Below are 23,538 nucleotides of genomic sequence, written 5' to 3'. Positions count from 1 at the left end.
CACATTATCTCGGGCTGGCATGTCATCAGATTCCTTTAAATGGATTTTTTTTCAGAAGCTGTATTTAAGCAGAATTAGTTGAATTATTTGGCTTATGGAAAGTATATAGGTGGTGATATAGTGGCTTGGCTCTGTACTACAGGATTTGAAATGAAACCATAACAGAGGATACAATACAGTGTCAGCTCCAGTTTGAGCATTTATACCCACAAATGCCAAACTTTATGTTAGCAGTTCTTATATTTCTCCAGACCCTCGGGAAAAATGGCTACTGAGCTGGGTTTTGTTTTGTTTATTTATTTTTGTTGTTTTTGTTGAGGGAGGGCATGTAATTATGTCATTTGCAAGAGATCTATAAAAGATATAGATGTCAGCGATTCCGCCATTTAAAATAAATAAATAAATAACGGTAATGGGCAAGTGGGATGTTTAATCATTAAAGGGGAACTGTCAGTCAACTGCCAGGATTTTTATTGTTATACTGGTTACTTATTCCTATATTTAACAAATATGTATTTTTTTTATTTTTTTTTTATAATTCTTTATTTTTCATGTGCAAAAATTTTACATCAAGCGTGCATAGCCACGACAGCATCTGCAGGCAATTTGCATAATATTTCAAGTCGTAGTTGTTGTCAAGACAGCACATATTTTTTTTTTAAATTAACATGAGGTTAACAGGTCAGTAAACATTGGTGATTAATAGTTTAGCATGCTAGGTTAAACGTGTAAATAATAAAACTAGTTGCGCTGGAGCTTAGACATGTATTGCGTTACATTAATTGGTAAGACAGCTTTTACGTTTAAGTGTTGGTTACACGTTGTTAACTGCAGGAATAGGTTAGCAGGCCCACCGCTGATTTTTACAGGTTTAAGTTTAAATTCGAGGTGTCCCTCTGTCTATGACTGACTAATTAGAGAATGCATGGGTGGTTACAGAGATTAGCAGTGAAGCTCTATGACAGAAAACTCCTCGAGAGGAGATGTACCAACATATTAAGAGCGACTATTGCAGATTAAATAATAAACATTCAGTAAGCAGTACTTATGGTACAAGGCATGATGTGAGGTGAAAGTCCGGCAGGAATGAGACATGCCTGCTAGTCCTCAATCTCCAGCCTATTCATCCGATCCCTTTTGGTTGTAAGATGCAGTCCCCGAGAGCCACTGTCTCCTGAGACATCAGAGGCATAGCTGTGGTGAGGTACTCGGTGTCCGAGTTGTGATGGTGCATCTGTAGTTTGTCAGGCAATCGGCGCTGACCTGCTGGGTAGGGTGCCTCTGGTCTGCTACGGGGTTGTTGCGGCTTAACTTTGTTACGGGTGTTTGTTGTGGGGCAGGCACTGCGTCGGTGCTTGCGCCGCCGGTTCCTTTGTTGGTTCTGCTTTGGGGAGCCTCTGGCGGCGTTCATTCCGTGTCCGCCCCTGGGGACCGAGGGTGCCAAGTGTGTGAATGCTGGGATAGTCCGTTTGGCTGTAGCTTTGGTCAGCGCTCTTTCTGATATCCTGGCCCAAAAGGCATTAAGGATCTCGTCCTGTTCCCATGCTTGCTGGCTGGTTTGTGGCGGCTGCCATTTTAGAGTTGGTGACCTCCGGGACGTGAATTTCAGCGGCGGCCCTGCTGCTGGTGCCGGGATGACCCCCGCTGGCAGGGGGGGGGGGAAGGAAGGCTCGTGGGTGGACCTCCGCGGGTTGGAAGTCTGCTTTTAGGGAGCTCCGGGGTGGGTGATCGGCCGCCTCACCCGCGCCCTTACTCCTGATCAGGCTTGTGGTCGTTGCGGTAGGCCCCAAGAGTTCAAGAGTGGTTCAAGAGTGGTCTTGTTTTGTTCTCCCCTGCAGCCCCTGCTTGGGTGATGCGTTTTTAGTCGGTTTTGTAGCCCAGGAGCCAGGGTTTTTCAGGCAAAACAGAATTATAGATGGGAGCTCGTGCTGTGCACGTCTGTGCAGCTCCACAGCCAGGCTCTGCCCCCCCAACAAATATGTATTTGTGAGGTTACATAGTTACATAGCTGAAAAGAGACTTGCGTCCATCAAGTTCAGCCTTCCTCACATATATTTTTGCTGTTGATCCAAAAGAAGGTAAAAAACCCAGTCTGAAGCGCTTTCAATTTTGCAACAAACTAGGAAAAAGCATTATTGGCTTCCTTATATCTTATATAGGATGCCTCTGATTTGTCCGATTTAAATGCTTTAAATGCCCTTTTCTTATTTTTTAATTTCTTGTTTTACTTCTCTACTAAGCCACATTGGTTTCAATTTGTTTCTTTTATATTTATTACCCAATGGTACATACTGAGAAATGTACCTTTCTAATATTTGTTTGAATAGTTTCCATTTATCCTCAGTGGGTTTTTTTTCCACTAAGGAATTTATGCCAGTCGATATGTTGTAGAGCTTCACTAATCTTATTGAAATTAGCTTTTTTTAAATGATACGTTTTGGTATACCCCATGTGCTTTTGCTTTTTTGAGTTTATTTTAAAAATTACAATATTGTGATCACTGTTTCCAATTTTTTTTCGTTATAACGAGATCCAGACAAGCATACTTTCTAGTTGGTGCTTGTACCAGTTGTGACATGAAGGTGTCATTTAACACATTCAAAAACCTGATTCCCCTTGCTGAAGTTCTAGTCCAGGGGTAGGCAACCTTTTAGCAACACTGTGCCGATATAGGATTGTGATGTCCCGTAGCATGCCGGTCCTATTATTTTTTTTTTTTTAAATCGAGGTGTGTATGCTGCTGTATTCTGCTTGTTATTTTTACTGTAATTGCTTTGTATCGTTGTATTTGTGCGTATTTGCAGGGCCTTCTTTAATAGTGACTGGACCCTGGGCAAAGCATTTGCTTGGGGCCCCCTGGTCCCTGTCCCCCCTCCCCCTCCCCAGGCATGCAATCACGTCCTCCACCTCAGCGCAGTGACGGACCTAAAGTAGAGAGGTGCAAGAATTTTTTGGGGTCTCCCTGTTGCACGGGTGATTAAAAGGTAGATCCCCATCTGTCGTGCAACTCAAGAATGCATTGACAGCTGGGGCTCTACCTCTACCATTTACCCATGTTTGCAGGTCTGTATTTAGCACTAAGCAGTTTTTGTGTGTTTGAATGTAAACAGGTTTTTGTATGGAATATGTTTGTATGTGGTGTTGGCGTGATTGCAAGCATGTATTTGTGTAGTGTTGGTTTTTGAATGCAGGGGTGTATTTACATATAATTTTGGTGTGTAACACAGACGTGTGTTTGTACGTAGTGTTGAAATTTGAATGCAGGGGTGTATTTGTGTGTAGTGTTAGTGTGTGAATGCTGAGATGTATGCACATATACACACACAGATATATACACACTGAAATGAGCACACACACACACACAGACATACTGACACACACACAGTTACACTGACACACACAGACATGCTGACATACAAACATACTGACACACACACAGATATACTGACACCGATATACTGACACACATACTGACACACAGAGATGCTGACACACACGCACACAGATATACTGACACACAAAGACATAAGCCCCCCTCCAATCTGCCTACTCTTCTTTCCCGTGCGCTCCTCTCTTTGTAGGAGGAAGTGATGCGCGGCCGTCACTTCCTCCCAGCCTGCTGCCGAAAAGCAAGGTGCCCGCTTGCGCTGTTAAAGCGCCTCAGCGTGCGACCGGGCCCCTGCTGACAGAAGCCCACCGGGTGGTCCTTTGTGCATGGGCCACCCGGTGGGCCTCCTTAGTGTGTGGATTACAGGCCAGAGGGTTAGAAATAGTTGAGGCCAGCAGGGCTCCTGGTGCAGCTGGCCAGTTTGCCCCGCGTTAAAGACGGCCCTGCGTATATGAGCTATTATATTGTATATGTTCATGAGTAGTTTATGGTATTGTGTATGATACATATGAATTTGGGCAGTGTATGGGGGCTGCTTGTGGAATTGTGTGTGTGTGGATGGATATGTCACAGTGTGTGGGGGGGGGCTGTTTGGGGTATTGCATTTGGGGTTGTGTGCATGTATGTGGATTGTTAGTGGTGTTTCATTTGTGCGGATTGTGTGTGGGCTGTCCGTATTATTTGTATCAGGGGAGGGTTATTCTGCATTTCTGTGTATATCTAGCAGTGTGGGTGGCTTCCAGTGGGGACTAGGGCAGCCAGGTACAGGTCAAGGACAGGAGCTGCAACAGCAATTGGGAGCTGCTCTACTACAGTGTGGATTCCTATTCACAAGTGCTGGGAGGAAGTGATCTGAGATAACTACCTCTACGTGCTGCAATTCATAAATTGAGCATTGTCCTTCACCACCTTTTTGGATTAGCAGATATCTGAAGTTTTACTGGGACTCCTGATAGGCCAGAGCCTGTGACTCTAGCAGCCTTGAGTGCCGTGCAAAGACACCTCGAGTGCCGTGCATGGCACTAGTGCCGTAGGTTGCCTACCCCTGTTCTAGTCACTCTATATCAACACATATTTACCCTGCAACTCGGCACCTCCATCTTAGCTCCCTATCAAACCTCGTTATTTGCACTGTATTTTACACCTTTTAGTCAGCATAAAGAGAAGTTATACATGAAATATGGTTTCTGAAGTCCAGGAAACAGCGAAGCTAAGTGGAGTGGGCCTTGACTTAGCTAGGAAGCAGGCAGATGGAATGGTGGGAGTGGATTAGGGAAGTTGGGAAGGGGTGGCCTACAGGGAGTGCAGAATTATTAGGCAAATGAGTATTTTGACCACATCATCCTCTTTATGCATGTTGTCTTACTCCAAGCTGTATAGGCTCGAAAGCCTACTACCAATTAAGCATATTAGGTGATGTGCATCTCTGTAATGAGAAGGGGTGTGGTCTAATGACATCAACACCCTATATCAGGTCTGCATAATTATTAGGCAACTTCCTTTCCTTTGGCAAAATGGGTCAAAAGAAGGACTTGACAGGCTCAGAAAAGTCAAAAATAGTGAGATATCTTGCAGAGGGATGCAGCACTCTTAAAATTGCAAAGCTTCTGAAGCGTGATCATCGAACAATCAAGCGTTTCATTCAAAATAGTCAACAGGGTCGCAAGAAGCGTGTGGAAAAACCAAGGCGCAAAATAACTGCCCATGAACTGAGAAAAGTCAAGCGTGCAGCTGCCAAGATGCCACTTGCCACCAGTTTGGCCATATTTCAGAGCTGCAACATCACTGGAGTGCCCAAAAGCACAAGGTGTGCAATACTCAGAGACATGGCCAAGGTAAGAAAGGCTGAAAGATGACCACAACTGAACAAGACACACAAGCTGAAACGTCAAGACTGGGCCAAGAAATATCTCAAGACTGATTTTTCTAAGGTTTTATGGACTGATGAAATGAGAGTGAGTCTTGATGGGCCAGATGGATGGGCCCGTGGCTGGATTGGTAAAGGGCAGAGAGCTCCAGTCCGACTCAGACGCCAGCAAGGTGGAGGTGGAGTACTGGTTTGGGCTGGTATCATCAAAGATGAGCTTGTGGGGCCTTTTCGGGTTGAGGATGGAGTCAAGCTCAACTCCCAGTCCTACTGCCAGTTTCTGGAAGACACCTTCTTCAAGCAGTGGTACAGGAAGAAGTCTGCATCCTTCAAGAAAAACATGATTTTCATGCAGGACAATGCTCCATCACACGCGTCCAAGTACTCCACAGCGTGGCTGGCAAGAAAGGGAATAAAAGAAGAAAATCTAATGACATGGCCTCCTTGTTCACCTGATCTGAACCCCATTGAGAACCTGTGGTCCATCATCAAATGTGAGATTTACAAGGAGGGAAAACAGTACACCTCTCTGAACAGTGTCTGGGAAGCTGTGGTTGCTTCTGCACGCAATGTTGATGGTGAACAGATCAAAACACTGACAGAATCCATGGATAGCAGGCTTTTGAGTGTCCTTGCAAAGAAAGGTGGCTATATTGGTCACTGATTTGTTTTTGTTTTGTTTTTGAATGTCAGAAATGTATATTTGTGAATGTTGAGATGTTATATTGGTTTCACTGGTAAAAAGAAATAATTGAAATGGGTATATATTTGTTTTTTGTTAAGTTGCCTAATAATTATGCACAGTAATAGTCACCTGCACACACAGATATCCCCCTAAAATAGCTAAAACTAAAAACAAACTAAAAACTACTTCCAAAAATATTCAGCTTTGATATTAATGAGTTTTTTGGGTTCATTGAGAACATGGTTGTTGTTCAATAATAAAATGAATCCTCAAAAATACAACTTGCCTAATAATTCTGCACTCCCTGTATAGCCATATAAATAGCGGCTATTTTAGGTAGAGCCCTCTTTATAATTTAATTCCCACTTACCTGTTGTTGCTGCAACACGTAGGTGTGGAGTTCTCTCTTTTGTCTTTCAGGTGTCATGGATGCAGAGCGCGATGTGGAAGCCTTCCTTGCCAGTGTCAGGGCGGCCGTGATGGATTATGGTGTGGCTTGGATGCAGGACTGTTTGATGACTACAATTGGAGCAGCAGGTCCGGCGGGGACCCAGGCACAACAGATGTCCCGGGGGACTAGGCTGCTGCAGAGACTCAGCCCCAGCCTCAGATCCATTACAATTCTGGTGGAGAATCCCTTCCCGAGTGACCCCCGCATCCAGGATGGATAGTGAAGGCGCCCAGGTACTTACTCGCCAAGGTTGTAGACAAACCAAACATGTGGTCACATGCCTCGGAGGCCCGCCGCAAAGTGAGGCGTGCGGCCAGGATCACGCAACACCCACGATTTCCGACGGTCGCAAAGGATTACCGGAATGTGGGTGCAGGACGCCCCCAGCTATGGGGAAGGGCTTCTGGGTGGCTAAGAACACAAAGGAAGCGGACAGAGGCCGGCAAACAGCTGAAATCAGCCCAAGCAGTACCGGGTGAGTCGGCCCCCAGGGCCAACAAGGACAATACATGCATGGTTGGGTGGGGGGGAGAAAGCATGGGGGATCCATTTCAAAGTCAGGAATGTCCCAGGGGGCCCTAAACATCCCACGGCTTATTCCGCCAGCTTCCAAACAGCCCTACCATGCTGCATGGCGACTTCAGGGAGCTAGGCAGAGCACAGAGACTAGCACAGTAACTTTAAATCCCAACAGATAATGGGGGTGACCCTAGGTCCACAAGAAAACAGGGGTGGGCAGAGCTAGCCGCACTCAGGAGCGTTTCACCAGCTCCACAAGGTTCGCTGTATGTGGCGGGGGTGGTAGGCACCGATCTCGTACTCGCTCCAGGAGCCACCCTAAGAGCAGGGAATGCAGCAACGACAGGGTCTCCCCTAACTACGGCCAGGATATAGGTTACCACGGCTCACCTGTTATGGCTACTAGTCGCAGGCGGAGTGCTTCCAGATCCAGCAGCGGAGGCTCCCCAGTCAGGCAAGGGAGGGAATTCACTAGAGATGAGTACGGTCGTAAGGACCAGGATGACATGTCCAGCAGAGGTTGCTTGCGTTCACGGACTCAGGGAGAGGGCAGGAGGATGCTTAATATTAGCGACGGCCTACCCATAGAAATATTCCGAAAACATTTGGAAACTGGCTGAGGGCTTTCTGTATCTTGGCCAGCGTGTTGGGAGAAAAATCACCAGATAAATGCTCCCAATTGTTCTGCTATCTGGATGGGGTTTGGGAATCTTACCGCACAAATGGGGGTCTCGCATGATGGAGATATGACGAACAGTTCCACCAGCGTCTGTCAGAAAATCCAGGTATGCGTTGGGATCAAATGGACCTAACGCTATGGATGAAATTGATGATGGCGCAAAAGGAACTGGTGCCGGTTCCTCTTCCACCTCGTCTGCTATCCATAGGAGGGACTTTTGTTGGCTCTTTAATGAGGTACAGTGTAAGTTGTTGGCAACATGCCATTTTAAACACGAATGTTCAGGTTGCGGAGGCGGGCACGCCTTCAATCATTGTTTTAAATGGGAAAGAATGCGCCAACCGGAGTTACTGGAGGTGCCACCATCCTCTGCCACTGGGGTTCTCACCAGTGAGGGTCGCCGCGATCCTCCTATGGCTAAACAGATACGGTAACCGTGGGGATGCAGTACTTCTTTGGGACAGTTTCACTTGGGGTTCGTGATTCCATTTCAAAAGTGTTTAGTTGTTCGTCATTTACATAATCTGCGTTTGGTGAATGATTTCCCCGAAGTTGTGCGTGAAAAATTGAATAAAGAGGTACAATTGGGAATGGAAGCCTTTCGTGGAGCCGCCAATCCAGGATTTACGATTTCCCCCTTGGGCGTGGTGCCTAAGTAGTTTTGCTTGATTCACCACCTATCTTATCCTAAAGGGTCATCAGTAAATGATGACATCAATGGGGTGCTCTACTCAGTTTCCTATGCATCGTTCGACCAACCGGTCGAGTTGCACTGAAGGCAAAACATGATGTGGAATCGGCATTCCGCCTGTTGCCCATTTATCGCCCGTGTCACCATTTACTAGGTTGTTTCTTTGAAGGAAAAGACTACGTTGATCTTTGTCTGCCCATGGGCGTACTTTGAGAAGTTTAGCACCTTCCTTGAATGGGTTGTTAAAGGGACACTATAGTCACCTGAACAACTTCAGCTTAATGAGGTTGTTCAGGTAAGAACTATAGCTCCCTGCAGCCTTTCTCATGTAAACACTGTATTTTCTGAGAAAATACAGTGTTTACATTGAAAAGCTAGGAACAACTCCAGTTGCAGTCACTCAGAGTGAACCAGAGTGACTTCGGAGTTGATGGAGGCATAATATGCCTCCAGCCACTCAGATCTGCAGCACAGTTCACAGCATCCTGTGATTCAGTGTCTCCTCCCTCTGCATGCAGACACTGAACTTTCCTCATAGAGATTCATTGATTCAATTCATCTCTATGAGGAGATGCTGATTGGCCAGGGCTGTGTTTGAATCATGCTGGTTCTGCCCCTGATCTGCCTCTTTGTCAGTCTCAGCTAATCCTATGGGGAAGCACTGTGATTGGATCAGGCTACCACATGTCAGCAGATTGCTTGTTTTTCTGAGTCTTACAGCATGCAGATTTACAGCTTCAGGCTTGAATACAGTAAGATTTTTTACTATATTTATGGAGGCATGATGAGCCCAGGGGGGCTAGATGGTGGTGTTAACACTATATGGTCAGGAATACATGTTTGGGGGAGGCTGGTTTGAGGGAGGCTGGCACCAAACTTGAGGTCCATTATTTGGATGACTTCTTATGTGTCGGTCTCTCAAATTCCGACACCTGCAGGATCGGTTTAAGAACGCTGGAATGGATGACGAACGTCTGCAGGGTACCATTGGCAGGTGACAAAACAGTAGGGCCTTCGACATGTCTGAGTTTCTTGAGCCTCGAAGTTGACACCATGGAAGGCTAATGTCGTTTACTGCAGGATAAGTTGGTGACTCTCAGGGAAGTCATTGCGGAGGTTCGTGTGTCTAAGAAATTGACCCTACGCACATAGGTGTGCACACGGGGTGTGCCGGGTGTGCCTGGGCACACCCTAATACCCGCGACATGCCTATGGATTGAGACCGGCAGGAGAGATCTCAGGATCTCCCCTGTCGGCTCATGTAGAGCCGGCGCTATCCGAGCACCGGCTCTGCTCTAGGCCTCCATGGGCCGGTGGGGAGATCTCCCTCACCAGCCCACAGCAGCATGAAGGGAGGCAGGAGAGGACCCGGGGAGCTCTAGCCAGCAACTCAGATCTCGCAAGAGTGAACTCTAGCCCCACAGGCTAGAGGTCACTCTCCACTGGACCACCAGGGATGATAAGGTAAAAAAGGAGGGGGGATATTTACTAATCTGTCCCCACTTCCACCCCCACAATCCCTCCAAACATACAGCACAAACAGCACCCTCACACAAACAGCACCCTCACACACACAGCACACAAACAGCACCCCCACACACATACAGCACACAAACAGCACCCACACACAAACAGCACCCTTACAAACACACAGCCCCCTCACACACAGCACACTAACAGCACCCTCACAAATACACACACAGCACACAAACAGCACCCTCACACACAGCACACTAACAGCACCCTCACAAATACACACACACAGCACACAAACAGCACCCTCACACACAGCACACTAACAGCACCCTCACACACACACACATCACACAAACAGCACCCTCACAGGACCCTAACTAACACACACACACACACACAAACACCCTCACACACACACAGCACACTACCAGCACCCTCACACACAGCACACAAACAGCACCCTCACACACAAACAGCACCTTCACACACAGCACACTAACATCACCCTCACAAACATACACACACACACACACACACACAAACACCCTCACCCACATAGTACACTAACAGAACCCTTACACACACACAGCACCCTTACACACACAGCACCCCCACACTTCACACTAACAGCACACACACAGCAGTGTATGTGTGTGTGTATGTATATATATTTATATATACATACATACATACATACATATACACGCGGCATGTGTTTTGCTTTAGGGTGCACACCCTAATGCAATAGGCTGTGCACACCTATGCTGACGCACGCTGCAGTCGCTTATCGGGCGCTTGAATTTTGCATGTTGGGTGATGCCGGTGGGGAGGGTGTTCAATAGATTCTTGGCAAAAGCCACCTGTGATATACAGTCGCCTGATCATTTCATCAGAGTGTCAGGTCCCATGAAGGAGGACTTGGGGATTTGGGAGTGTAAGGTAGTGTTGGCTTTGGCGCCTACTTCGCCGGCCAATGGTGTGCTGAACAGTGGCCTTCATCTTGGGCTGCTAGTATGCTCATTCGGAACTTGACATTTTTAGAACTGTTTCCATTATTGGTGGCATTGTCACTAGGTTGGCGCATATTGAGGGACAAGAAAGTTGTCTTCTTCACCGATAACATGTCGCTAGTGGATCCAGTAAATAACTTGTTAGCTTCTTCAGTCCCAGTGGTTCGGCTGCTACGTCGATTTGTCCTACATTGTATGCAATTTAATATTGTTGTACACGTCGAGTGCCGGGCGTCTTGAACGTAATCGCTGATTCACTGTCTCGTTTCCAGTGGACTTGAGGCATTACAGGGGCTTTGTTTTTCTCACTACGAAGTTTTATTGTTTTCCGTGGCATTTGTTTGGGCATTTTTTAGAGCCTTTCGTATCAGTGATTTGGTGAGTAGTAGCCGATATCGGACAGGGGGCGTGGAGGTCGGGGGATAAGGTTAGTATTAATCTCCGCCGTTCTAAAACAGATGTGATTTACTTGAATTACATTTGTTTGGTTTTTTGGGGGGTGACATCTGTGCTGAACTGTTTCGGAATATAGGGCAATGCATTGTATCGGATTTTATTTTAATCCATGCTGGGGGTGATGACTTGGGACTTGTACCCTAAAGGGAATTGATCCGGACAATGAAGAGGGACGTGGATAGAGTGAGAAGTTTGTTCCCAGGTGTAATTATTGTTTGGTTGGAAATGGTGTCACGCAGGCATTGGTATTTTGCTGGAATCCCTGCGGCTGTAGCTACAAGTCACATTAAGATCAGTCAATGGCAGTTTACATTAAGAGATTAGGGGGTGTTTTAATTAGGCACAGGGAATCAGAAGATCTGCTTCCCGGCTATTACCGATATGATGGCGTACATCTTTCTGAGGTGGGCACGGAATTCTTGAACTTGGGTTTTCAGGAATGATTGAGACAGGCTGTTTATAGGCAGGTGGGGGGTGCTCAGGTAGCTTCAGAGGTCAAGCTCTGTGCTGTGGCGGGGGATGGCTAGGATAATTGGGGTACGTTGGCTTAGTAAGGTAGGGAAGTTCAAGTTCAGGAGCAATAGTTAGGTTTGCATTTGTTGGGTAGGTTCGAGCTCATCGGTAGCTCTGAACCTGGGTGTGTAGCGGTATCTCAGTATACCTCTACAAGTGGTTAAGGATGCCATTGGTGGCTGTGGTAACTGGTGTGGTGCATGGTAAATGTTGTGTTAAGATTGCTGTCATTTATGCGGGGGTCATTGTCTGTAAATGTTTACATTGGAAAAGTATTGGACTTTAATGTCTCTAAGTGTGTTTGGCTTTGACCCCCTTTATTCTTTACAACTTACATGTGAATATTATATTAATAAAAGCTGTGATATTTTCTCAAGAAATATTGGTGTCCATGTTTATTGGGGGTTGGTCTTATGGTGGGTTTATTTGGAACATGCCTAGGGGACGACTATGCGCATGTCATGTTTCTTTTGGTCATTTGCAATGTTTCCCCTGGCATTGCCTTGTCTGAACTGGACTATGGGGAAATTGGCTAAATCTTTAATATAAATTAAAAAAGAAAGAGAGGATCTCATGATAAAGACTAACAAAAGTTATAGGTGATTTTTTAAACTTGTAATTTCCAGGGAAGTGACATTGACCGTTCCTCTTTAAACACACGGGGCATCAACATCGGTAAACCGAAAGTAAAAAAATCCACTACTCCCCTGGCTGTGACTCACACAGCCTGTATGAAAACAAAATGGTTTCATTTTCAATCAGATATAACTTACTTTAAAAGTTATCTCCTGCTCTGCAAATTGAACTTTAATTATACACAGGAGACTCCTGCAGGGTCAAGCAAATTATTATCAAAGCAGGAGATAAGAAATTCTATATTAAACAGTATTTGCAATAAAGGAAGTGCAAATAGTAGATGACTCTTTACAGGAAGTGTTTAGGAACGATATGTTTGTCACATGCAGGAAAGTGTGCCCAGGGCAGCATAAACAACATTATTTAACTCCTAAATGGCAGAAAATTGAGCTGTAAGACTGCAGGGACATAATCTATACACCAAAACTGATTTTTTTAAGTTAAAAATGTTGCTAAAGTTGCTATGGTAACTATAGTGTCCATTTAACCTTGTTACACCAACGGTATGGAGAGTCAGTGTTTATAGGGAAGAAAGTAATTGCTCTCGACCCCAAACATATTACTTGATATAGGGTTCTGTTTAAATTGTTTAAATCCTCTAGCATGTAAGCTCATTGAGCAGGGCCCTCAACCTCTCTGTTCCTGTGTGTCAATTTGTCTGGTTACAATTGTTTGTTAGTCCACCCATTGTGCAGCGCTACGGAATTTCCTGGCGCTATGTAAATAATAAAATAATAAAAATAATAATTGTCTCAGTCGCCATCTAGGGTCTTTGCATATCAAAAGTCCAGAGACTATTAGAAAAAGCAGGTGTCTAAAATTTCTCAGAAGAGAAATAACCCTTTGACAGACAGATCAATGTAATTTACAATATGGATCTAAAGGACATGAAGTTCATGAGATCCAAAAGAGGAAGATAAAAACCTAAATCTTTATTGAACGAAATTGAAATTCAAGTGGTACACATGCAAACATAAAAAAGAAAACTGTTTAAACACTCACAAAAAAAGTATCCACTAGGACAGTGATTGCGAACCTATGGCACGCGTGCCACAGGTGGCAAGCCGGGCCCTCTCTGTGGGCACGCGACCATAGGTCGCCGGGGGAGGGGGCTGCTGGCTGTTGGCAGCAACGCAGAGTAGGCACCTGCCTGCCCAAAACGGCAGGCGCCTACTCTGCTTTCGTGTAGGGAGGACCCGGAAGCAGCTCTCCTGTCTTCCCGCGAGTAATCTGTGTGGAGCGTTGCCGCTCATTACCATTGCAACGCTCCACACAGCATCATGCGGGAGGACAGGAGAGCTGCTTCCCAGACACATACTTACCACCACTGTGTCCCCCCCTCCTTCACCAAAGGTAAGAAGAAGGGAGGGGGGGGAGATTAAATGTATCTTTTTTTTTTTTATGTATCTTTACCACCACCCCCCCCCACAGCACCCCATCTTCCCCACACACAGCACCCCTACCCCCCAAACATACATCATCTCTACCCCCCACGCCCAGCACCCTTACCCCCACACCCAGCACCATTACCCCCACACACAGCACCCCTACCCCCACACGGCACGCCCCACACAGCACCCCCACACATCACATCACTCCTCCCCCACACAGCACCCCTCACACACACACACAGCACCCCTCACACACTGCACTCCACAGCCTTACACACAAACACATACAATGCACCCTTCAATGCAGTGTGTGTGTGTGTGTGTATTCAGCAGTCTTTATGTATTCAGGAGTCTGTATGTATTCAGCAGTCTGTGTGTGTGTGTGTGTGTATTCAGCAGACTGTGTGTATGTATTGAGCAGTCTGCGTGTACTTAGCAGTCTGTGTGTGTGTATTCAGCAGTCTGTCTTTATATGTATTCGGCAGTGTGTGTATTCAAGAGTGTATGTGTGTGTATTCAGCAGTGTGTGTGTATTCAGCAGTGTGTTTGTATTCAGCAGACTGTGTGTGTGTATTCAGTGGACTGTGTGTGTGTATTCAGCAGTGTGTGTATTCAGCAGTGTGTGTGTATTCAGCAGTGTGTGTATTCAGCAGTGTGTGTGTATTCAGCAGGCTGTGTGTGTGTATTCAGTGGATTGTGTGTATTCCAGCGGACTGGGTGTATGTTTGTGTGTGTGTGTATTCAGCGGACTGTGTTTATGTATGGAGCAGTCTGTCTGTGTGTGTTTTTAGCAGTCTGTGTGTGTGTCGGTGTGTGTGTATGTATTAAGCAGTCGGTGTGTGAATGTGTTCAGCAGTCTGTGTGTATGCATTGCATTTGTTGGAGATACTAATAAATATAAGCTTAATTTTATCCATTTATATCATTATTTAAAATTTGTATCATTGAACTCTCTGTTGTTGTGTCCTTCTTTTAAAACAAAAGATGTTAATTAGTTCGGACAACTGTACGAGTTGTTTTTTGTAAACTTAAACCTTAGTATTCAGGTTTAATTGCCGTGTTGGCACTTTGAGGGGAAAAAAAGTATTATATATATAGATTTATTTATTTTTTCCAAACTCTATAAACCTCCTTAAATAAATTTTAACCCTTTAATTGCTTGTGGGGTATAGTATAATACACTTTTTTATTAGTGTCTGTGTGAACCACTTGAATTTTAATTTGCTTCAACAAACATTTTGGTTTTTATATTCCTCTTTGGGATCTCTTGGATTTTATGTACTTTAGATCCTTATTGTAAATTACATCTTTACACATTTTGCAAAGACTCCTGAAAGTGACTGCTCCACTTGCAGTGCGGTGGCTGCTGGGTGCATAGAAAGATGAGTTTTACTTACCTGAACCTGTACCTAAGTGGAATCAGGAGGTACTCTTCATCTCCTAGTGCTTCATGTTCCAAGAGCCCGAGTCAGTGTTTTACTCTCACGCATTGTCTGTTGGATCCTCCATAGACAAAGCCATTTTCCCTAAAGACGTCACTGGCAACTGCTGGGGGAAATGACAAAACTTGACAGTGGTAGATCCGTCTTTTGTCAAGTGACTGTGAAATTCCAACACAGTCCAAGATTTTTTTCTCTATGAAATACTCATTTTGGAGGGGGAAGAGTGATTAACCCCTTAAGGACCAAACTTCTGGAATAAAAGGGAATCATGACGTGTCAGACATGTCATGTGTCCTTAAGGGGTTAAAGCCACTTTAATATAATTGTTTATTGTGATTTGATCACCTAAAGAGTAAAGAATATGTTTAACCCCTTAACGCCGTTAGGACGTTCCTTGCCGTCCGCATTCTAATGGGCTTTAAAGCCGTTATGGCGGCATAGAACGCCCTAGCGACTTTAAGCCCCTGTGACCTCCTACTACTCACCTCCGCCGCGATCCGCTTCTGGGGACTGCCTGACAGCCCAGGCAGTCCCCCCTTGGCAATTTAGGCCCCTGGCAGCCATGTGATCGCTCTGAAAGAGTAACTTAGTCTATTACAAGACTAGAATAATTTTCTTTTTGGCTTACCTGAGGGTCTTTACATTCTGCCCCCAAGGGAGTTCAGCCTTTCTTCCTTGGGAAGCTTCAGTACACGGCCCTGCGCAAAGGGCCGTGCACTGTAGTGACCGGGGGTTTACTTGCTGTGACCCTAGGGGTAGCAAGAGAAAAAATGCCATTAAACGTATTCCTTGCAGTGACCAAGAGGTAGCAGGAAGTGGCGAGAAGATTTAATCCAAGACAAGTTCAATCTGCTTCTCCATATTTACAGCTCACAAGTATGTATTTGAAAAATACTTTTAGGATTGTATTTTTGTATGTGTATATGTGGATTCCCCCTTCTGCCTCTATAGTATACTTTCCTACCTTGATATCACCTTCCATGGGGGTATTAGGCTTTTCTTTCGCTCCACAATTTCTTTCGGCGTCCTAGCAGACGAACAATGCATGCGCACGAATACGCGCATGCGCAAACAATACTGGCCGTTAATAACATTATTGCCGAGGATCGTGTGGACACATGAAGGTGTTCGCGCATAAGCGCGAGGACAGGTGTTCGCGTGTGCACGTACAAGTCCTCTGCTAGCTAGGTAGAAGCTGTTCTCCATTATTCTCGCATGCGTAAACGGCTATCAGTAATTTAGGTTTTGATGTACATTGCTCATTAGATATTTTTCCTTTGGACTCAAGGTATGTTTCCAAATTTTAAAGGTATATTTTCATTTTCATTTTCATTTTTTTGTGATTACTTTAGATATTCATTTAAATTTAAATGGCCACGCAGACCATGGTTTCCGCTCCTACTGAGTCTCTGCAAGAAAGTCCCATGGCGTCTACCAGAAGTTTCATTCCTGCTACAACAAGGCCCATTTCTTCACCCAGATCCAGCATCCATTCATCTGATGGCATGGTACATGAAAGGGAAAGGTTAAAAGACAAATGTTTTTCACAAGCTGTAATTGATACATTCTTACAGGCAAGGAAAAAGTCTACTTCAACTACATATTACAGAGTCTGGGATGTATTTTCTTCATGGTCCAGAGCTCGACCAATGGATATTCAGAAACCATCAACCAAAGATATTCTTGAGTTTCTGCAGTCCGGCTTGGATAAAGGGTTGAGTTATAATACTTTGAAAGTCCATATTTCAGCCCTTTCTGCTTTAACTAATCATAAATGGGCTTTTGACATGGATATAGTCAGATTCATGACTGCTATCAAACCTATTGCTCCACCATGGGAAAAAAGAAACGCCCTAAACTTTTTTATCTCATCCCTTCAAGAAGATGGAGTTATCGTTCAAGTTCCACGGGCACAACAAACTCATGGATTTTACTCCCATATCTTCCTCACCAGAAAATCCACATGAGGATCGAGACCAATACTAGACCTAAGCAGATTGAACAAGATCCTAAACATACGCAAGTTCAAGATGGAATCCCTACAATCCATTATAAAGGCAGTGTTCCCAGACCAGTGGCTAATGTCAATAGACTTGGCAGATGAATATTTCCATAGTCCCATCGCTCACCAGCATCAAAAATATCTCAGATTCGCAGTGGAAGAAGGTCACTTCCAATTCCGTGCCCTTCCTTTTGGCCTTAGTACAGCTCCACACACATTCTCAAAGGTTCTAGTTGTTTTAATTCCAGAGCTCATGAAAAAAGGCATTGCCATCTATCATTATCTAGATGACATCTTGATTCTGGCAGAAAACAAAGATTGTTATAACCACAGATGCCAGCCAATGGGAAAGTCCCTGCTGGGACTGAAACATTGATCATATATATTTTTAATGGATAACCAATAAACTTCATGTTTTAAACTTTAAAGACCGAGAGTGCTGATCACTATCTACAAATATATATATATATATATATATATATATATAAATACAAAAAAATATATACCTATAAATAGATATAATTACATAAATAATTACATAGATATACACGTAGGATTTAAATAGATATATATGAATATTCTATGTGTATATTTATGTCATCTTTTAACATAATTAAGTAATTGTATTAATTATAAAATGTGGGACCAGCCTGAAAACCCAGGCAGCAAGTCCAGAGAATTTAATTTACAAGTCCTTTGTTTATCCCTGTAACTTTCCAAAACACCAAAAAACCTGGACATGGGGAGTATTTTCGTACTTGGGAGACTTCGCTGAACACAAATATGTGTGTTATAAAACAGTAAAACGTATTACAACGATGATATCACTAGTAAAAGCGTGGTTTTTGTGTAAAATATGCAAAAAACAAATATGAACGCTAACTTTGGCTAGCGTTTGTGACTAAGTGGCTACTAAAAACACTAGACATACCCCATTTTGAATACCCTGGGTTGTCTACTTTTTCAAATGGTATGCCATGGTGGGGTTAATTTTCATTTCTGAATGGGCTGCCATACCGTACTAAAGGCAACATAGCCAATCTGGAAAAATTTCAATTTGCAAAATTGGCAAATCTTATATTTGACCCTGTAACTTTCCAAAACACCATAAAACCTGTACATGAGGGGTACTGTTGTACTCGTGAGACATTACTGTAAACAAATAAGAGTGTTTTAGAGCAGTAAAATATTTAATACTGATGATATATAGACGCTAACTTGAATATAGACGCTAACTTTGGCCAGGGTTTATGAATAAGTACAAAAAAAGTCTGGACATACCCCATTTTGAATACCCTGGGTTGTCTACTTTTACAAATGGTAAACCAAGATGGGATCAATTTTCATTCCTGGGCTACCATATGGTCTCAAAGGCAACATAGGCCCAGCAAACCAATTTCACAAATTTCAATGGAAAAGGGGAAAGCCCTATATTTGACATCTGTAAGTTTCCAAAAACTCATAAAACCTGTGCATGGGAGGTACTGTGTTTTCCTGAGACATTGCTGAATACAAATATGTGTATTTTATTGCAGTTAAATCGAACAGTATTATGACATTCACAGTTAAAATGTGATTCAGAACTTGAAAAAAAAATAATAATTAATTTCTCATACTTTTTTAGATTTTATTCACATTAAGTTATGTTTCATATATAAATATTTGATATGAAATGAAAGCCCTGTTTCTCCTGAACAAAATGATATCTAAAAAGTGTGGGTGCACTTATTATGGAAGAGGTGAATTATGGTTGAACGGACATATAGTGCAAATTCCAGGTTTTGTTCACGTTTTGTTTTGATCACAACTTGTACAATTGGCTCCGTCCTTAAGGAGTTAAAGAACACTGTTATATTCATCCACGCAGTAAACATAAAACATAAAAAGGCTTTTGCATTGATCGGGCATTTTGTAATACATTAGATTCTGCACATAGATTCCCAATAATTATCACCATGTAACTGTACCAGCTGCACAAAGGTAGAGAATCCATTTAATTATTAAGACTCTTTTAATCAGGCAATATTTAAAACTTTGTAAATAGGGCTACATGAAGGTTTGCCTAGCAGATTTGGAAAATTATGTAGTTTGAGTTAGACATGCCTGGGCAAGACACTTTCAAAACTGTCCTTTTTAAAACTTTTTCAAAGAATATAGCCTTAATAGAATTGACTTGTGGCCTTTACCACGAAGACACAATTGAATAAAATGTAGCAATCATATTTTAAATGCATTATTATCATCTAGATCAGTGGTTCACAAACTTTTTAGGTTCAAGGCGCCCTTAATATTTCAATATTTTTCAAGGCACCCCAAGTCGAAACAATTTTCTAGGCTGCATATATGTACAGCGCTGCGGCACAGGTAGATTATTTAAATAAACAATCCAGGCACAACAACCACTACATTACATTGTAGTGGTTATGGTGCCAGTAGTGCTGTAGTGCCTGGGGTCTGCCTGGATAGGGGCTGTAGTGTGTGTGTGGTGCAATATGAGTGTGTAAGGGGTGCAATATGTGTGTATGAGTGGTGCTGTGTGTGACGGTTGCAGTGTGCGTGTGTGTGTACAGGGGTGCAGTGGGCATGTGTGTGTGAGGGGTGCAGTGTGTGTACAGGGGTGCATTGTGTTTGTGAAAGATGTAGTTTGTGTGTGCATGTGTGTGTGCGTGTGAGGGGTGCAGTGTGTGTGTGTATGTGGGGCAGTTTGTGCATAGGGGGTGTAGTGTGTGTATGGGGGTGCAGTGTGTGTGTGTATGGGGGCAGTGTGTGTGTATTTGTGTGTATGGGGGGGTAATTGTGTGTATGGGGGGTTGCGTGTGTATGGGGAGGCAGTGTGTGGGGGAAGAGGGCAAATTAATAAATATTTACTTTGTTTTTTTAAATTAAAAATAAAAATGATAAACCCCTCCATGCTTACATTTGCCTGGATGGTGGGACATTTCCTGTAATCCCTGGTGGCCTGGTGGGGAAACCCTGGTGGCCCCAGTGGTGAGAGTGAACTCTAGCAGCCTCAGAAGGTAACCTTGTGGTAACCACGGCAATGCTCCGAACTCTCGAGAGGAGAACCTGGCGAAGCTGCATGTCACAGCTTTTTACCTAGGGTCCAGTGGGCGTGCAGGCAGTTGGGCGGCTAGCTGAATTCCAAGGAGGGCGTCATATTCCGGCTTCCGGCATCACTCTGGGTCGTGCCTTGGAACTCAGGCTAACAAGGTATTTGCCTGGGCATTTGGCGGTGGCGTTTTTTGCCACCCCATGGAAAGTGCCGCCCAAGGCAAATACGTCACTGTGCCAGCCGCCACCCTCCCCCCCCCCCCCCCCACAATAATAATGTGGTCCATTATTTGGGGAGAGTGATTTGAGCATACACACATCTATAAGTCAGATGGATACTGTTTAAATACACAAGAAGGAAGTGACCAGTGTTTCACAGAAAAGGAAGTGTTTGAAATACAGATAAATGTTACAGAAACAGACGTCACTGAAAAGAGAAGGCTGTGAAGTTCAAATAAAAACAGATTTCATAAAAAAGCATTGTCACTGACTTCCCACTTCCCACAGACAGATGTCACGCAATTTGCAAGTGAAGTGAGGACACATTGGTTGGACAGAGACCTTTTTTTTCATGTCTGATAAAATGTAAATGCGGTTAAGTTAGAAAAATCAGCAATGGGTCTAGTTTTACAACACAGAACACTGAACAAATATATATGAATATAGGACATCTTTACAAAGTAACACCACATCACTGACTCAATTCGTAGATGATCTTTACTTACTATAAGTGAAACATTTATTTTTTTTACACTAGTTTTATTTTTGGAATGATTATTGTAATTAAAAAGTTTAACTTTTTTCATAATTTGAATACATTTCCACCTTTGAAAAAAAAATAAAAAGATAATATGAACATATGCAAGAAACATGTATACACTGGCACCTCTGAGCATGCACATTTCAGACATACCCTTGCTTGTGTGTCCTTAATAAACTATTGCATGACCTTGGGGCAGGGGTGGATCCATTGCCCAGTTTTGGGGCATGGAATGATGCAGGGTGGGAGAAAGGGAGGATATCAGAACATTCCATAATGAGGACACCAGTGTATTACACCCTAATTCTCCCTGTATCTTATTTACCCATATTGAAAATTCATAAACCCTCCGTCTTATTTCACTTAAAGGGACATGCATGACATGACAATTATTGTTTTAAATCAGCAAGCAAATACTTTTAAAGAAATGTACAAACCAAATAAAGCAAGAATAAAGTTGAAAAGTATGTCAATATAAACATGTTCAGATTGCATTATTGTGAATACCTCTCACTTAGGGGAGTTTCTTCAGCCCCAGCCTTTTAGCCACCCATCTTAGTTTCAGACCAGTCCACTAAAAACATAAACAGGGAAGCACTGTGCGGCAGCAGGAGAGAAAACCTAACATATGAGCCTGCTCTGCTTTATCTCACTGGAGGGGTATCTAGGCGGCCCAAGGTCGCAGGGGTCATGGCTGCGGCCGGACGCCCAGCAGTGAGGGGCCCTGGTCGCAGCTGTGACCCCAGCGACCGTGGTTGGTACGCCACTGTGCCTGTATGTGTGTTTCTCTGTTTCAGTATGTGTCTGTGTCAGTACGTGTGTATCTTTGTGTGTGTGTGTGTATATCTGTCCTTTTTGTATCAGTGCGTGTGTTTGTGTCTGTCTGTGTGTGTGTGTATTCCTGTGGGCGGGATTTGGAGGCGAGCCCCCGGGGGCACAGACCTTGAGCTGTGTTAGGGGCCCCAAAATTTCTGATGGCGACCCTGACTGTAACATCATACATCATCCCCACTTGACCTCCTCTCCTATATCTTTCCATGAACAGCATGAGAAACAGAATAAGCATTATGTTTCTTGCAGAATTAAAGGGACACTATAGTCACCTGAACAACTTTAGCTTAATGAAGCAGTTTTGGTGTATAGAACATGCCCCTGCAGCCTCGCTGCTCAATCCTCTGCCATTTAGGAGTTAAATCCCTTTGTTTATGAACCCTAGTCACACCTCCCTGCATGTGACTTGCACAGCCTTCCATAAACACTTCCTGTAAAGAGAGCCCTATTTAGGCTTTCTTTATTGCAAGTTCTGTTTAATTAAGATTTTCTTATCCCCTGCTATGTTAATAGCTTGCTAGACCCTGCAAGAGCCTCCTGTATGTGATTAAAGTTCAATTTAGAGATTGAGATACAATTATTTAAGGCAAATTCCATCTGATTGAAAGTGAAACCAGTTTTTTTTTTTCCATGCAGGCTCTGTCAATCATAGCCAGGGGAGGTGTGGCTAGGGCTGCATAAACAGAAGCAAAGTGATTTAACTCCTAAATGACAGTGAATTGAGCAGTGAAATTGCAGGGTAATGATCTATAGACTAAAACTGCTTTATTTAGCTAAAGTAATTTAGGTGACTATAGTGTTCCTTTAAACTATGTCCCAGATTTTATTTATTTTTTTCAAGAAGTCCTCCTATACTCTAGTCTTCTCCGGCAGAGGTTCTCTGCTAGAATCTTAAAGAACGTGCAGGATTGCACTTTAAAAATACAGTTGCTAACGACCTGTGAGTTCAAGGGGTTACCCATATCCTGGCACATTCCCCCAGGTTCTGCATCTGAACTGGGTAAATGGTTTGGACAAAAGTGTCAAGAAGTACTATACTATTCCAAAAAAGACACATATAAAAAAAAAACACATTTGCTTTTTATTCACTTAACCAGGGATTGAGGGAATTGGCTGGGCCATTCAAATTTTTTTTTCTAATGTAGCAACCTGATTTTAGCCAAAAATGTACAATCGTTTTGTTAATTCTATATAATATATATAATTCCCATGAATTGAAATGTTTTTAGCCAGTATATGTACACACTAAGTGCTGGCCTGAAAGCAACACAATGGCAAAATGGCAGAGCTTTGTATCTATTTACATTTCTTACACACTGGTTAACACATGTGAAGTTTAACCAATTTGTTGCCGGAGGACTAACTCTACCTCCAGTAACTTCATTAGTCAGCCCGGATCAAGAGCTCTCTACCAGGGCTGCCATCAGAAATGTTGGGGTCCCTGACACAGCTCAAGGTCCCCCGGGGTCTGCCCCTGAGTCAACCCACAGTACCACCCAGAGTCCGTCCACAGTACTATCCCGAGTCCACCCACAGGGATGCAGTTTGTGTACGGATTGTGAGGTGTGTATAGTGGATGTAGAATGTGTGTAGTGGATGCAAAGTGTATGTGTAATGTGGATGCAGTGTGTGTGTAATGGATGCAGTGTGTATAGTTGATGCAGATTGTACATTTGTGTAATGTACGAGG

This window comes from Pelobates fuscus, chromosome 1 (assembly GCF_036172605.1).
Source record: "Pelobates fuscus isolate aPelFus1 chromosome 1, aPelFus1.pri, whole genome shotgun sequence".
Taxonomy (NCBI): Eukaryota; Metazoa; Chordata; class Amphibia; order Anura; family Pelobatidae; genus Pelobates; species Pelobates fuscus.
This window is presented reverse-complemented; position numbering follows the sequence as displayed.